This window comes from Giraffa tippelskirchi, chromosome 11, assembly GCF_054371585.1.
Source record: "Giraffa tippelskirchi isolate mGirTip1 chromosome 11, T2T-mGirTip1v1.2.pri, whole genome shotgun sequence".
Classification (NCBI taxonomy): domain Eukaryota; kingdom Metazoa; phylum Chordata; class Mammalia; order Artiodactyla; family Giraffidae; genus Giraffa; species Giraffa tippelskirchi.
In genome coordinates this window covers 21,551,071-21,565,699 of record NC_137285.1, presented here as the reverse complement: position 1 = coordinate 21,565,699, position 14,629 = coordinate 21,551,071, and the positions used below count along the sequence as shown (strand labels likewise).

The 14,629-nt window shown below is 51.0% G+C and overlaps 1 long non-coding RNA gene across 1 annotated transcript in view; it reads left to right on the top strand.

The window, feature by feature from the left end:
- The window catches only part of LOC145526008 (uncharacterized), a 29,764-nt gene extending 15,135 nt beyond the window's left edge, over positions 1-14,629 (top strand). Inside the window, exons 4-5 of the long non-coding RNA XR_014068586.1 lie at positions 638-2,404; positions 14,259-14,629. This is a non-coding gene — a long non-coding RNA (uncharacterized LOC145526008). The remainder of the gene's footprint in view (positions 1-637; positions 2,405-14,258) is intronic.

Below are 14,629 nucleotides of genomic sequence, written 5' to 3'. Positions count from 1 at the left end.
GCACGGCTAAGAGCATCTCTGCCTTGAAGCCAAAGTCTCCCCCGCCCACCCTCCCATCAGACTAGCAGGCTCTGCCACTCACAAGGACCCTCTGTCGGAGGTTCCCCACCCACTCTGATTTTATTAGACCCCGAGCACAATGGGTCAATGGAGCAAGGCACGTCCATTTTCCCCAGCAGGCACTGGAACAGCGCCGCTAATTTGCAAAGCCATAGCGTGCACAAAAGTGGCTTGAATAATGGGGGCCCCCTAGTCGCTAAGCCGGGGGATTTGTGCTGACTCTTACCAAGTACAGTTCCATATGTTTAAGTGCTTGCAAGGCTCAAAGAAATACACCCACCACACTCTTTACCATGGCAGCGACCCACGCAGGAGGGGGGAGGGGGGCACAAAGCAGACAGCCCCTGTGTGTGATGGGGGAAGAGAGTGTGTCCTTCCTCGCCTCTGAACTCTTCCAGCCCCTCTCCTGGAGCCTCAGTCAAATGTGGTCGGGAAATCACGCCAGAAATTAACCAGAAAATCCAACCAGCTCTGAAGGATGCTCTAGCTAATTCCTCTGAACCTTTCAACCAACGGTAGGCAGCTAAGTATCTTTCAGGAATTTCAGCCTTGTTGTTTTTTTTTTTTCTCCTCCCAGCTCTCCTAACTGGTGTTAAATATAGAGTTATCAACTGTTGTCTCTTTATGTCCCTGGTGGGGACCAGAGAAAGACTTATATGTGCTTGCAAGGACCTGGTGGCAGCAGTGGGGATTCTGCCGTAGCAGCACCTATCAGAATGAGCTGCCCAGATGAGACCTGGGGGCAGACTCGGAACCGGGCCAGCATCAGGTTTCAGGGATGGTATACCTTCCCAGCCAGGACTGGGCCCCCCCAGAGACAGGCACCAGCTCTTCTGTTGCTAGCGGAGGAGGGAGCGGAGTTCACCATGCTGCCTTCCAAAGCATTAGACAGGCAGCCTCTCTGGGAGATTTCTCATCTTCACTTAGCAGCACATCCAGGCAAACTCTGACCACCACCGCTCCCCACCCACACCCCCCCCCCCGACCCCCTGGTTCAGAAACAAAACCGAGACAAAAACTGCAATTTTCAAGTCCGAGGGGACTGTACACTTTGGAGAACGGGCTCCAGGGCTTCGGCTAAGAGGAAACAGCCTCAGCCCCAGCAAACAGCCCCTATTTGGTACCACAGAGGAACGCGGAGAGCTGCTTATTAGCCAAGCCGATTGAAGATTCATCCACAATTAAGCCCAGCACCGTTCTCTAAATCCAGCCAAAGCTGAACGCCGATGGATATCTCTGACAGAAGGCTTTCTCCGAGTGGAAGGTTTTATTTAATATTTTGGGTCACTTAAGGGTATCTCGAAGCAAGACAATATTTACTTTTTCCATGCAAATACATCACAGATTAAGTTGGCAAACAACGCTGGCTCCTAACTGCAACCCTCCAAGACAGCTGAAGCTGAAAAGTTAGTTGTATTTTTCTGCTGCGTTCTGGGTGACTGTGTGGTTTATTTATCAACAAGATGAGAAGAAATTGTCTCAGGCAAAAGCTACCTGCTCCCAAATCATGGATCCTGATGTTAAAAGGTTTGGAGGACCGAGCTCTCCAAATGTATATGAATGCTGCTGGTGACTGTTCCCCGTTCCTCTAAGCCTTCACCATATTCTTCGCTGCCTGGGGTGGGAGGAGGGGAGGAACTGGCATTTTAGGATAAGCGTCCTCGGGAACCAACGTGTAGCCACACCAAGGTGGTAGAAAGCTTTTCAAACTCCAGGGGAGACCCAAAACACCTGACTATCTGGCCTTTCCCCACTCGCTAGGTTTTGGCAACAGCTGCGCCGAAGCCAGCGGGGAGCTCAGCTCCATGGTACCCAAGCAATGGCTCTAAACATCACCACGCTCCAGGCGCCTCTGCGCGCCCGGAACTGCCTGTTCGCCTTGGGGTCAGGGCGCTGGGGCAGCCCGCGTTTCCAGGAGGCTAACAGCGGGCTGCGCCGTAGCCAAGGGAAGGCCACTTGGGGAAGGGGCACCTTCGGCGGGGATGTAAAAGCAGGAGGGTGCCGCGGGGCTTAGGGAGGAGCTGTGCACCAGCCAGACAGCTCCGACAGAGACGACCTCAAGATGGGGCCCCGCAGGTGTCCCGGGAAAGCCGGGGGTGAGTCCGCGGGCATCAGGAAACCGAGAGAAGGGGCCCACCGACTCTGCCACAGCAAAACCGCCGTCCTAGAAGGAATGTTGCCCCAAGGCAAGGCAAAGAAGCGATTCGATTCCTGGAGGCGCGCCCCCACCCGCCTTGTGAGGCTGAGCGCACCCAGTCTGTTGCCTCTTGCGCGCTGAACGGATACGCAGGAAAGCTGGGGGTTTGAGGAGGAAGGAGGGCAAGCTCTCGCGCTGAGCAAACAGGTACGTGCTGGGGACCCCTGGGTTCTCAGAGTCTCCTTAGATCTGTCCAAGTTTGGGAGACGCAAGCTGCCGGGGACTTGAGAAGGAGGTGGCTGCCCCGTGCGGGAGCCAACTTTGTGCGCTGCGGCCGGGGTCGGGGATGGGGACTGGGAACGCGTTACCTGGGCACCGGAGGGCCGTCAACGCCAGCAGGAGCCCGAGCGGCGGCGCCCAGCCCGGGGGCGGCATGGTCCTCGGTGCGCGGTGGGCCCGGCCCGCGGCTCCCGGGAGCGGCCCCCGCGGCTACGCTGGGGCGCCGGGCATGGCTAGTTCCCAGGGCGCCGCTCTTCCCCAGACGCAGGCGGCCGACGCTGGCGGCGCTTCCCTGGCTGCGCCTCAGTGCGCTCTCCCGGGCTCGGCTGTGCGCGGCCGGGGAGCGGGGAGCCGCCGGGGCTCACCGCCCGGCGCCCTGGCCCGCCGCCCCGCACTTAGCCCGAGTTGCGCAGCCCCCGCCGCCGCCGCGACTCCCGCGCCCCGGCGCCCGTCCCATTCCGGTCGCGCCGCCGCCGCTGCCACCACCGCCGCCTCTGCCCGCGCCAGCTGCCGGCCGCCCCTCGAGCCAGCGAGAGAGTGAGCGAGCGCGCGAGCGCCGGGGAGGAGGGAGGCGAGGCGGGAGGAGGGAGGGGCCGGGGAGGCCGGGGGAGGGGCCCGCCGCCGGGAGACGGGACACCAGGCGGCCGCCCGGCGTTAGGCGGCGGGACGTGCCACTACCCGGCGTCCCCGGGGGAGGGCGCCTGGCCGCAGAAGGCCTGGGAAGCCCCGCGGGGGTGGTCAGGGCGTTGGCGGGGACAGGGACCGCCGGAGGGATGACCTACTGGGCAAAGTGCGGACAGATCCGGGCGCATTCGGGGCGTAGTGGCGCGAGTTCCCAAGGTCGCGGGACGAGGGAGATGGGGAGGGTCCTAGGAAGGGGCCAGCGAGTCTGGAGGGAGGTGTCTGCGGGGGGACGGGAACTGCGGGACTGTGCGCAGACCAGAGGTCCTGGGATAGGTCTGGCACAGCTTGGGGGGTGCCTGTGGGGGAGGGGAAGGCAGGGAAGGCCTCCGGGAGTCGGGGGCTACCTGAGGAGTTTCTTTAGCGCACTAGGATCGGGGCGTGGACGCGCTGGCTGGGCGCGGTCAGGGGTCCTGAGAGAGATCGAAGGCGTCTTAGGGATGGCTACCCACGCGTAGTGAGAAGCACGGACCCTTGGGGGGCCCTTCTTTACCCGAGCTAGAGGACTCGCCTGCCCATTTCTCGCAGGCCCTAAGAGCGCGCGGAGGGAGGGGGCGCGGGCCAGAGAGATCCCCGGAAAGAGTTCCCCGCGCAGGGTCAGACAGCGACCGCGCGGGGGTGTAGCGGAGGCAGGGATGAGGACCGAGTGGTCAGACTATTCCAGCCTCTGGGCAGGGCCTCCGCGGGGGTCACAGTATCCATTATCCGGAAGTCCTAGATTTCCGCCCCCACCCTGGGCGCGGCAACCGGCCCGACCGGGACTTGAGGGTTGGGGGTTGGAGGAGCGAAACAAAATGGATGAATCATGCTGGGTGCACGTGGGAGCACCGCCTGCGGTCCTCAGATGCCCTGAAAGTTGCTCCAGAGCCGGAAGTGTAAAGGATGGGGCGGGGAGGGGGGGTCCACCTGCGTTGGAGTCTTTGCCCCAGCCCCCATCATACCAGCCCCTGGCTCCAGTATCACGGTCTTCCATGAAAAAGTGGGTCAAACTCCTCGGAAACCGTCAATAAGGCCGCGGTGGGGTGATGCAAAGACAAATTTGGGTAAGACTTCACAGTCCTGAAGACCAGGCAGAGAATCCTGGCTCTACCACTCTAGCTGTGCTGCCCTGGAGGGAGTCATTCAACCTCCGCAGCCTCCATCTCTGCCATCTGAGAAATGGAAGCCACTGCCGCGTCCGCCTGGTGTCCCAGACAACGTATATAAAGCCCCCGACCTATGAAGTAAGAGCTCATTTAAAGGGATCCGCTACCCACATTATCATTCTCATCATGATGGTCATTATCATTATGTATCTGATTTTCCTCTGTGGGCCCACAGCTCACATCAGCAGAACAATCCTCCGCCCCTCCCAGCTGGTGAGGAGGGATGTCGGGGGACAGGGCACCTGCTTCATTAGTACAGACAAGCTCATTAGCAGCGGCAGCACTCAGCTCTTCCTAGATAAAAGAAGGAAAGAGCTAGGGGCAGGTGGCCAGTCTCAGGCCCAGGTTGACTGCGAGACATAAAGGGATCTTCCAATCGCAGTTAATAGACTCCTTTTGCAGGGAACTCCTGCCCCCGCCGAGATCTCCTTGGGCTGGAAGCCTGGGATGCAAGGAAAGCCACATGACGGGCTGGACAATGGGTAGTCACCGTGGGTCTGGGATGGCCTTGCACAGGGCCCATCAGTCCTCTCTCTGTGACTGTCTCCCCAGAGCGGGAGGATGATCCCTGAGAAGCTGCCAGGGCTTTATTGGGATCCTCCGTGCCCGGCTGTGCACAGCTATCTCTTCTCTTTCCCCAGCAAATTCAGAAGTATTTGCTGAGCTGAGCACCTACTGTGTGCCAGACCTGTCTGGGTTGATGGTGGTGGGGAGTTCTCCAGCTCAGAAGAGGGGACAACCCAAACTCAAGGGACCCAGAGGGAAGTCCCCGCAGAGAGCGCAAAGCCAGAGTGACCTGGGTAGTCTATGCTAAAATGCCCCAGGCATCTTGACCAGGCAGCAGAGCTGGAGGGCTGTGATCAAAGATAAGAGGTCGTTTTCTGGCAGAGGTGCAGGGGGAGGGGGTGAACCGGTCCAGCGAGTCCCCAGGCCAAGAGTCTGTATGCTATCAGGTGATGGCAGACAGTGATTGCCTGCCTCCCCCAGCTCTGGACCATCCCTGCAGACCCCACAGAGCCACCCCGCTTCTCCAGGGCGGAGCCTAGGCTGGGGGCATAGACACCTCCCTTTGCCCACCTCTAGGACCCCAGCCCCACCCCTGCCCCCACTCCCACCCCAGCCCATCCTAGCCGCGCCGGCCTCCTGGTGTTCCTGGGCACGCCCTTGTTCCCACCTCCGCGCCTTTGCTCTATCGAACTCCTCCTCTGGGCACTTCTTCCCTGATCTTTCCGCAGCGGGAAGATCTCTCCCTTAAGATTTCAGCTCAAATGCCACCTCCTCAGAGCGGCCTTCCCAGGCCACACCATCTAAAACAGAGCCCCCCACAGCCCACTCCCTCTGTAGCCCCCCTCCCCTCACGTATTGTTCTGAGCGCTGCTATTCAGGAGCTAAAGTAGACACGGTTCCCCCACGCCGTGATCGACGCTGCTACTGGTGGAACCAGAGGCTGAGAAGAAGGCTCTGGCTCTGAAAGTGGCTTTTGTGTGATTTTTGGACCAGCACCTAACCCTCTCTGAGCTCTTACGTAAGCAAAGATGAGAATTCCAGCCCTGCCTCAGTCTATCCTGCGGCTGGATAAAAACTTCTGCATATTAACCAGGCCCCTGAGTCTCTACCTAATAGGGTGGTTTCAGGTGTTATTCTGAGCAGGAAAAAAGGTCTTCCTGGATTCTGAAGATGGGAAGGCGGTTAGGACTGGCAGCAATGATCTAGGAGACCGCAGGTCTCCCACCGCATCCCCCCGCCACCCAGCAAATCCCAGAATCTCACGCCCAACCTGCTGGCCTCAGAGCTTGGGGCAGGATCAAAAGAATGACACGAGTCCAGACTCTCCCTCTGTGTGCAGATAGGGAAACTGAGGCCAGGAACAGCCCTTCCCCACTTTCTGTAAGTGTGGGGCCCCCAGCCGGAAGCCCTCTCTTTCGGGTTAGGCTTCCCCAGGCCCCGCCACCCCTCACCCACCTGGCAGCCACCCCGTACGCGGATCCCCTGGCGCCTTTCCCCGCCCCTAATTCTGCTACAGCTCAACCCACGCGCCCTCCCGGCTACAAGCGTAGAGCGACACTGCCATCTCGTGGCTGTCTTTGGCGCTGCGAGTCTGGCCTGAGCGGCTGAAGAAAGACCGCGGAGAGGACAGGAAGGGGGGAGGGGGGGGAGGCACCAGGCAGAGAGATTTCCCCACCTCCCCCAATTAGCAGAGGCTTGAAGAGACCGCTGTGCCCTCTGCACCGCCAGAGCTTCCAACACGCGGGCGGCGACCCCCACCGGAATCACTCGTTGAGACGTTCTTTGCAAGAGGGATCGTCTTCGTTTTCCAATGCAAATAAATGCTCAAGGTTACTTGAACCATCGCTGGCACTCTCTCCAGGGAACAGAATCGACTCAATCACGTCTCCGCCACCCAGTTAATGGTGGGGAATGGTGGGGACCTCTCAAAAAAGCGGTCGAACTGACTTACATAGGAAAACAAGAATGATACCCTTCCTGGACCAGTGATGGAAGGAAGGGGGCCCGTTTCTGACAACCTTTCTGGGGACCTAGGACCTCAAGTACCCCGTCTCTCTCTGTGTCTATCCCCTTTCTCCACTTCATTTTTCTGTATAACAGTTACTACCAGCATCATGTGTTTCTTCAAGGAAGAAACTTTTTGACTTCTGCTCTTTTCCACTGCACCTGTCTTGTTCACCAAATACCTGGTGTCAAGAATAGTGCTGAAGGGAAGGGAAATTTCTAATAAATAGTGGTCAAATGAATGAGTGAGTGAAAAGACAATAGATTAAGGATTGAGCTGGGAGCCTGGCAGGCTACAGTCCATGCAGTCACAAAGAGTCAGATATGATTGAGGGACTGAACAACAACCAGGAAGGCAGAAGAAGCCCTGATGAGCTTGTGAAGATGGAGAACAGAAGGGAACTTGAGTCGCTTTCAGGTAGCGCCCCAGAGGGTGGGGAGACCCCAGGGAAGCATGGCATCCTAGAGTGTTTAAGCAGAAAGCACACTAAACAGCCCTCCGGAAACTTCGAGCGTGGCCTGGAAGCAATAGAAAGTTCCCTGGATTCTCAGGAGAGGTGGTGGGAGGGGGTGTGAAAAAGCAGCCTAAAAGAAAGGCACCAGAGGGGTGGGATTTTGGAGCAAGTTTAAAGGTGTAGGGCTGAACAAAGACTCATCTTTGGAAGCAAGGACATGGTATTTAACATAGGCTGGGCAGGCACTGCTCCAAGTGCTTTCTATGGTTTGATTTTTTTAATTACGATAGAATGCACATAACATACCATTTTAACCATTTTTTTAATGGGGGAGTTGAGAAGATTTTTTAAAAAATATTTATTTGGCTATGCCTGGTCTTAGTTACAGCATGTGGGATCTTTTTTTTTAATTGCAGTATTTGGAATCTTTCAGTTGCAAGCATGCGAACTCTTAGCTGCAGCATGTGGGATCTAGTTCCCTGACCAGGGATTGAGCCTGGGCTCCCTTCATTAGGAGCACAGAGTCTTAGCCACTGGACCACCAGGGAAGTCCCCGTCTTAACTATTTTTAAAGTGTCCAATTCAGTGGTATTTAGTACATTCATGAAGCTGTGCAGTTATCATTATATCCAGTTCCAGAACTTTTCATCACCCAAAACAAAAACCCTGTACCTAACTACTCTCCCCCACACTCCCAATCTCTTTTGTTATTCAGTCACTCAGTCGTGTCCGACTCTTTCCGACCCCATGGACTGCAGCATGCCAAGCTTCAAGCTTCCCTGTCCTTCACCATCTCCCAGAGTTTGCTCAAACTCATGTCCATCAAGTCAGTGATGCCATCCAACCATCTCGTCCTCTGTTGTCCGCTTCAGCTCCTGCCCTCAGTCTTTCCCAGCATCGGGGAAACCACCTAGTCTGTGTCTCTACGGATTCATCTATTCTAGACGTTTCATATAAGTGGTATCATACAATATGGGATCTTTTGTGTCTGGCTTCTGGCACTTAATGTTTTCAAGGTCCATCCCCACTGTAGTATAGATCAGTACTTCATTCATTTTTCTAGCTGAATAATATTCTATTGTATGGATATAACACCTTTGTTTATCCATTCAGTTGTTATTAGATACTTGGGTTGTTTCCACCTTTTGGCAGTTATGAATAGTGCTGCTATAAACACTTGTGTCCAAGATTTTGTGCAACCTATTGTCCATTCTTTAGGGCTGATATGTCTTAATTCACAATCATCTGTTTTCTGATTGAAGAAATCAAGGCACAGTGGGATTAAATGATTTGCCTATGGTCACACTGCCAGCAGAGTGGCAGAATCAGATTTGACCCCAGGCAGTCTCACTCCAGGATCCATTAGCCACCAAAGATAGGTTTTGCTTCCTCCACCTACTGTTGCCTCTGCACAACCCAGGTCCCCCCAAAACTTGAAGCAGCCCTATCTTTCTTCTCAACACATTCCCAACTGGTTTAAGTGGCAGTGTGTCCTGCCCTGGGAGCAGGGGGATGAATCCTCACACATCCAAACCAACCACAGTGTTGACCAATAAGACATAAAGGAGAGTTGTGGGGAGATTGCTCTCCTTGATCAGATGAAAGAGGCAAAGGGCCCTTTTGCTCTATTCTTCCCTCTTTCTTCTTGCCGTTTTGTAGAGTGAAGGTGTTATAGGAGGACTGTGGCAGCCTCTTTTGACCTTGAGGCACCACAATGCCCACAACTACAATGGCAGAGCAGAAAGAGAGAGAGCTTCTGACAACCCTTGAGCCATGGTGTCAGCCCCAGAAGTAGTGCCGCCAAACTTCCTGTTCATTGAGATGAAAACAATTGTTTAAGAACTGCCTTTTGAATTAAAAAAAAAAAAAAAAAAGAACTGCCTTTTGGACATCCATTACTTGCAGCCAAAAGCAGTCTAATTGCTACAGGCAGGAAAAGCTCAAACCACTCACAAAATAACTACAGTCAAATGGTAGAAAAAATACAGAAAATTGTATTTCCTTTATGCTGAATTTGTGAGGGTTAAATTATTTTTCAAATTATGTATTCCTCGCAGAAACTCAAAGATACAAATATTGAAAAAACATAACTCCCATCCCTCAGAGATAACCACTCCTAATATCTTAATGCTTTTCCCACTGACTTATTTAAAATGGACTCACATGGCAAGTATTGTTTTAACTTGCTCTTTGCATCTCTCCACACCATCTAAGCATTTTTCTATATGATAGTTTTAATGTGTGCCATCTTATCATTGGAAATGCCACTTTTTGTTTAACCAGTTTTCATGTAGCTGAACATTTGAGGTCATTTAAAATTTTTCAGTGTTCAAAAGCAACAGTCTCATTCCTGCACTTTTATACATGCTCTTAATTACCTCTACAGGGTGTAATCCTAAAAAAAAAATTGTCAAATGAAAACCTGTGCCATTGAGGATTTTCACATCAAGTGCCTCTGGGGAAAGTTGCACCCGTTCAAATTTCTGTGAGTGCATGACAGTGTTCTTTTGCTCAAATCTGGATTTGAGGTCTACAAATTCAACCTCGTTTGTTTTATTTCTTTTTTTTTGGCCACAATGGGTCTTTGTTGTGGTGCACAGGGCTCTCTCATTGTGGTATGAGGACTTAGGTGCCCCCATGGTATGTGGGATCTTCGTTCCCCAACTAGGGATTGAACTCACGTCTCCTGCATTAGAAGGTAGATTCTTAACCACTGGGCCATCAGGGAAGTCCCTATTTAATTCTTTTTAATATACATTCTCAGATTTATGCAATTAATGACAGATTTTCCCTTCAGATTAGTTTTTTGTGCATTATGAATTTGTCAATATCCAGTAGATGGTCGCTATGAAATTTAGAAATTTAGTGAAATTATCACTCCAAATTGGGGAAGGAGTACGTCAAGGCTGTATATTGTCACCCTCCTTATTTAACTTATATGCAGAGTACATAATGTGAAATGCTGGGCTGGATGAAGCACAAGATGGAATCAAGATTGCTGGGAGAAATATCAATAACCTCAGATATGCAGATGACACCACCCTTCCTTATGGCAGAAAGCAAAGAAGAATTGAAGAGCCTCTTGATGAAAGTGAAAGAGAGTGGAAAAATTGGCTTAAAACTCAATATTCAGAAAACTAAGATCATGGCATCTGGCCCCATCACTTCATGGCAAATAGATGGGAAAACAATGGAAACAGTGAGAGACTTTATTTTTGGATGTTCCAAAATCACTGCAGATGATGACTGCAGCCATGAAATTAAAAGCCACTTGCTCCTTGGAAGAAAAGTTATGACCAACCTAGACAGCATATTAAAAACCAGAGACATTATTTTGCCAACAAAGGTCTGTCTAGTCAAAGCTATGGTTTTTCCAGTAGTCATGTATGGATGAGAGTTGGATTATAAAGAAAGCTGAGCACCTAAAAATTGATGCTTTTGAACTGTGGTGTTGGAGAAGACTCTTGAGAGTCCCTTGGACTGCAAGGAGATCCAACCAGTCAATCCTAAAGGAAATCAGTCCTGAATATTCATTGGAAGGACTGATGCTGAAGCTGAAACTCCAATATTTTGGCCACCTGATGCGAAGATCTGACTCACTGGAAAAGACCCTAAAGATTGAAGGGAAAGATTGAAGGCAGGAGGAGAAGGGGACAACAGAAGATGCGATGGTTGAACAGCATCACCAACTCTATGGGCATGAGTTTGATTAAGCTCCAGGAGTTGGTGATGGACAGGGAAAACTGGCGTGCTGCAGTCAATGGGGTCGCAAAGAATTGGACACAACTGAGCATCTGAACTGAACTGTAGTGGGTTTTTTTGGGGGGTTTTTTTGTTTTTTTTTTTTTAATTGTTTTATTTATTGGACACACAGCATGTGGGATCTTAGTTCCCCAACCAGGGATCGAACCCATGCTCCTTCCATTGGGAGCTCAGAGTCTTAACCACTGGACCACCAGGGAATCCCCCAAACTGTAGTGTTATCATCACTCATTATCATAGTTTGTAAAACACTCCCCGTGATAAAATCTGAGTGCAAAGGATGATATGGTGCCATGTCCGGAAAATATCCGAGTTTGTCCCATCTGTGTAGTTCTTTCTCCTGACCATGGATGCCCATGTGCATTTTAAAATATTTTTTGTTCTTCTCACAAATTAATTATATTTATCTTTTAGTCTTTGTTTAGGGGACCTTCCCATGGAAAAATTAGAGAGATTTTAACCATGCCAGGATTAATGCTAATTACCTTCTCCGGATTTTTCAAAGCATGGAAGCTCCACGGAGGTATAGGAAATGATTCAACACAGGACAGGACTGTGTCCTTCAATACAAGACAGGATAGGTGCAACTGTGGAAGCGTTGATGAAAAAAAGGAGACCCGTGCTTGATGGATGTAGATGTAGTCCTACACATTCCTGTCTTGGAGAACCCAAGTTAAAATTTCTTGGCTTGTCAAATCACTTCATTTAGTCTGCACAGGGCCAAGAGATTTCTTGTTGTCTGGTACCATAGGATTCAGAGCAATGTTACATTTTCTAAAGACAAAAACTTAAGTCAAAGTTATTTATTGGCTCACATAATCAAAGTGTCCATGGCTCCAGGCTTGTCTGGTTCCAGGGGCCCAACGTTCTCAGGATTCTGTATCAGCGGAATGACAAGGAAGGAATATCATTTGCCACAGTGAGGTCATATGCCTATTCCTGGACCAATCACTGTGCCCAAGGGAATGGGATATGCTAATTGACCAGACCTGAGTCCAATCCAGGAGCTGGGAGGGACATCAGCTCCGCCAAAACCACGCCCCCTGTGGGTGGGGAGAGGTGTGTTTCCTTGGGAGGTCCTTGGTGCTATTTTCAGAAGACGGATACATAGCGGATCACATGACTGATGTGCACTGCAAGTAGCTTCTGTGTGAAAAGGACACTTCTCTGTTGATGAGGGAGCTTCCGTCTCACTCTTCCAGCTCCCAAACACCCCATTCAGCAGGCAAAGACAGAGGTGAAAGCAATGCTCGGGCTTTTAAGTGTGTAAAAAAAAAAAAAAAAAGAATTTTAAACATAGTTGCATTTCCTTAAGAATATTTGTGTTGAGCAAGTCCTGTACTTTGAACCCTAAAGCTGGAGTACCTCAGTTTTTCACAGCAACACCTGCTAGTAGTAAGGCAGGAGGTCTCGGTTAAACATACAAGTAAGAAAAAGGCTCAAGTCAGAGCATCATTAATGAATTTTTCAGCCTGTTCGGTTCCCGTCATTAGGCTTCCCTGCCCCAGAGGAAGGGTGCCCAGATTATTATTAGCTCAGGTGCCCAGATATGGGTGCCCCTTAATATCTGAGAAGCTGAATATGATCATTTTTGTCTTGCTGTTTATTGAGACCTCCCAATGTAACAAACCATTTAACCGTCCCAGTAAAGTCGGGAAGGGGTTTTTACCCCCATTTTACAGATAAGGAAATTGAGTCTCCGAAACTTAATCAATTTGCTCCAAGTGATTCAAAAAGCAGAGCTGTCCCCAAAACCCTATCTTAGGCACCACAGTGCTCTTACTCCATCGCCTCAGAAAGCTATTCCTAATATCAAGATGAAGAGCTGGGGGGACTTACCTGGTGGTCCAGTGGTTAAAAATCCGCCTTGCAATCCAGGGGATACAGGTTCATGCTGCGGGGCTACTGAGCCTGTGCACCACAACTAGAGAGTCCATGGGCCATAATGAAAGGTTCCGCGTGACACAATAAAGATTCCCTCGAGCAGCAACTAAGACCAGAGGCAGCCCAGTAAATAAGTTAATCAAATTTTTTTTTTAAAAGATGTAGAGCTAGGGACTTCCCTGGAGGAAACGTTTAAGACTCTGCAGTGTGTGCGGGTTCCATCCCTGGTGGGGGAGCTAAGATCCCTGCATGCCTAATGGTGGGGCCAAGACGATTAAAAAAAAAAATCTGCTTCAATAGGATGGTCATACAGTTAACTATCGAGAGCTGCTTAACTTTTCCACCACGTTGAACTTGAACAGGAAATAGCAACCTGAGCTATTAGGACCGATGACAGAACTTTACAAAAACTGGCTGGGAAAACAGGGACCTGGCAAGAAAATTCACGTGCCTTAGAGACGCCAAGGAGCTGAGCTCCACGGTGGCCCCCGGGCAGAACCAGCACCTGTTTGGGGGCAGGGGATGCCATCGAGTTTATTAAATGCAGCAGTGAAAGTCCCCCCTGGGTACAACATCTTTCGAACCACAGTATCTAAATCTCATGGCAATCATCTCCTTGACATTTACAAATTCATAATGCATAATGAGCTAACCTGAAGTAGAAATCTTTTATTAATTGCATAAAACAAGAGAGTGTATATTAAAAATGAATACATAAAACAAACCAGGTTCAGTTTGTAGCCCTCAAATAAACTGGCCATGGAAGGAACATTCGTGCACAGGACTTCTTGAGATTTTAAGTTTGTAATTTTGAGGAAATCCTATTTTCTTATCTTTTTAAATTAATATTATTTATTTGGCTGCACCAGGCCTTAGCTGTGGCACACAGGATCTTTAGTTGCTTCACGTGGGATCTAGTTCCCTGACCAGAGATCAAACCTAGGCCTCCTGCTTTGGGAGCAAGAAATCTTAGCCACTGGACCACCAGGGAAATCCTAGACTCCTCGGGATTTGAGGACTGGGCCAGTGGCTGAGAGAGCTCTCTGAGAGGCTAATGCTTTCCCATTGTTATTGGGCAGGTCCCCAGGCAGGGTGTGGGTGCTCCTGCCAGGACCACGAGCACTATTTGGTGTCCTGGATTTTGCTGATGTCTGCTGCAGGTTTCAGAAACACAAGTGAGTTTTGAGTTGAAGATGCTGTGTTTGTTGCCTGAATCCAGAGAGTCACTGGGATACTTGGGGGCACTCAAGGACACACAGCTAACAAGTGGCAGAGCTTAGATCTGACCTCCATCAATCTCTTTCCACTCCCACCCTCAGTTTCTCATATCTCTGTGATTTACAGGACAGAACTCGCCTTCCGTCCCTAGAGGTGGATGCTCTGAGCGTGACATCGGCCATGGGCTGATCCTGAGGTCAGGGCTGCTAGTCCACCACCACCCACAAATGCCCCATCAGCCTCCAGGGCCACCTTGCCTGGTGCCAGAAGTCCTCTCTCCCTGTAGAAGCGAGGCCTAATTTCCAGGGCTCCTCGGGAGAGCTCATGCAGCTGAAATGAGAGGCTGGAAACACTAAGTATAACCGCTTGAAGCAGTGCTGACAGCTTCTTGCTGAACGAAGGTCCTGATTATATAACGAGGCTGCCTGGGGAAGGAAGCCTGGTGCCTGTTCAGATTTTGCAACAAAAAGAAAAAAGAAAGAAAAAGGAAAAACAAA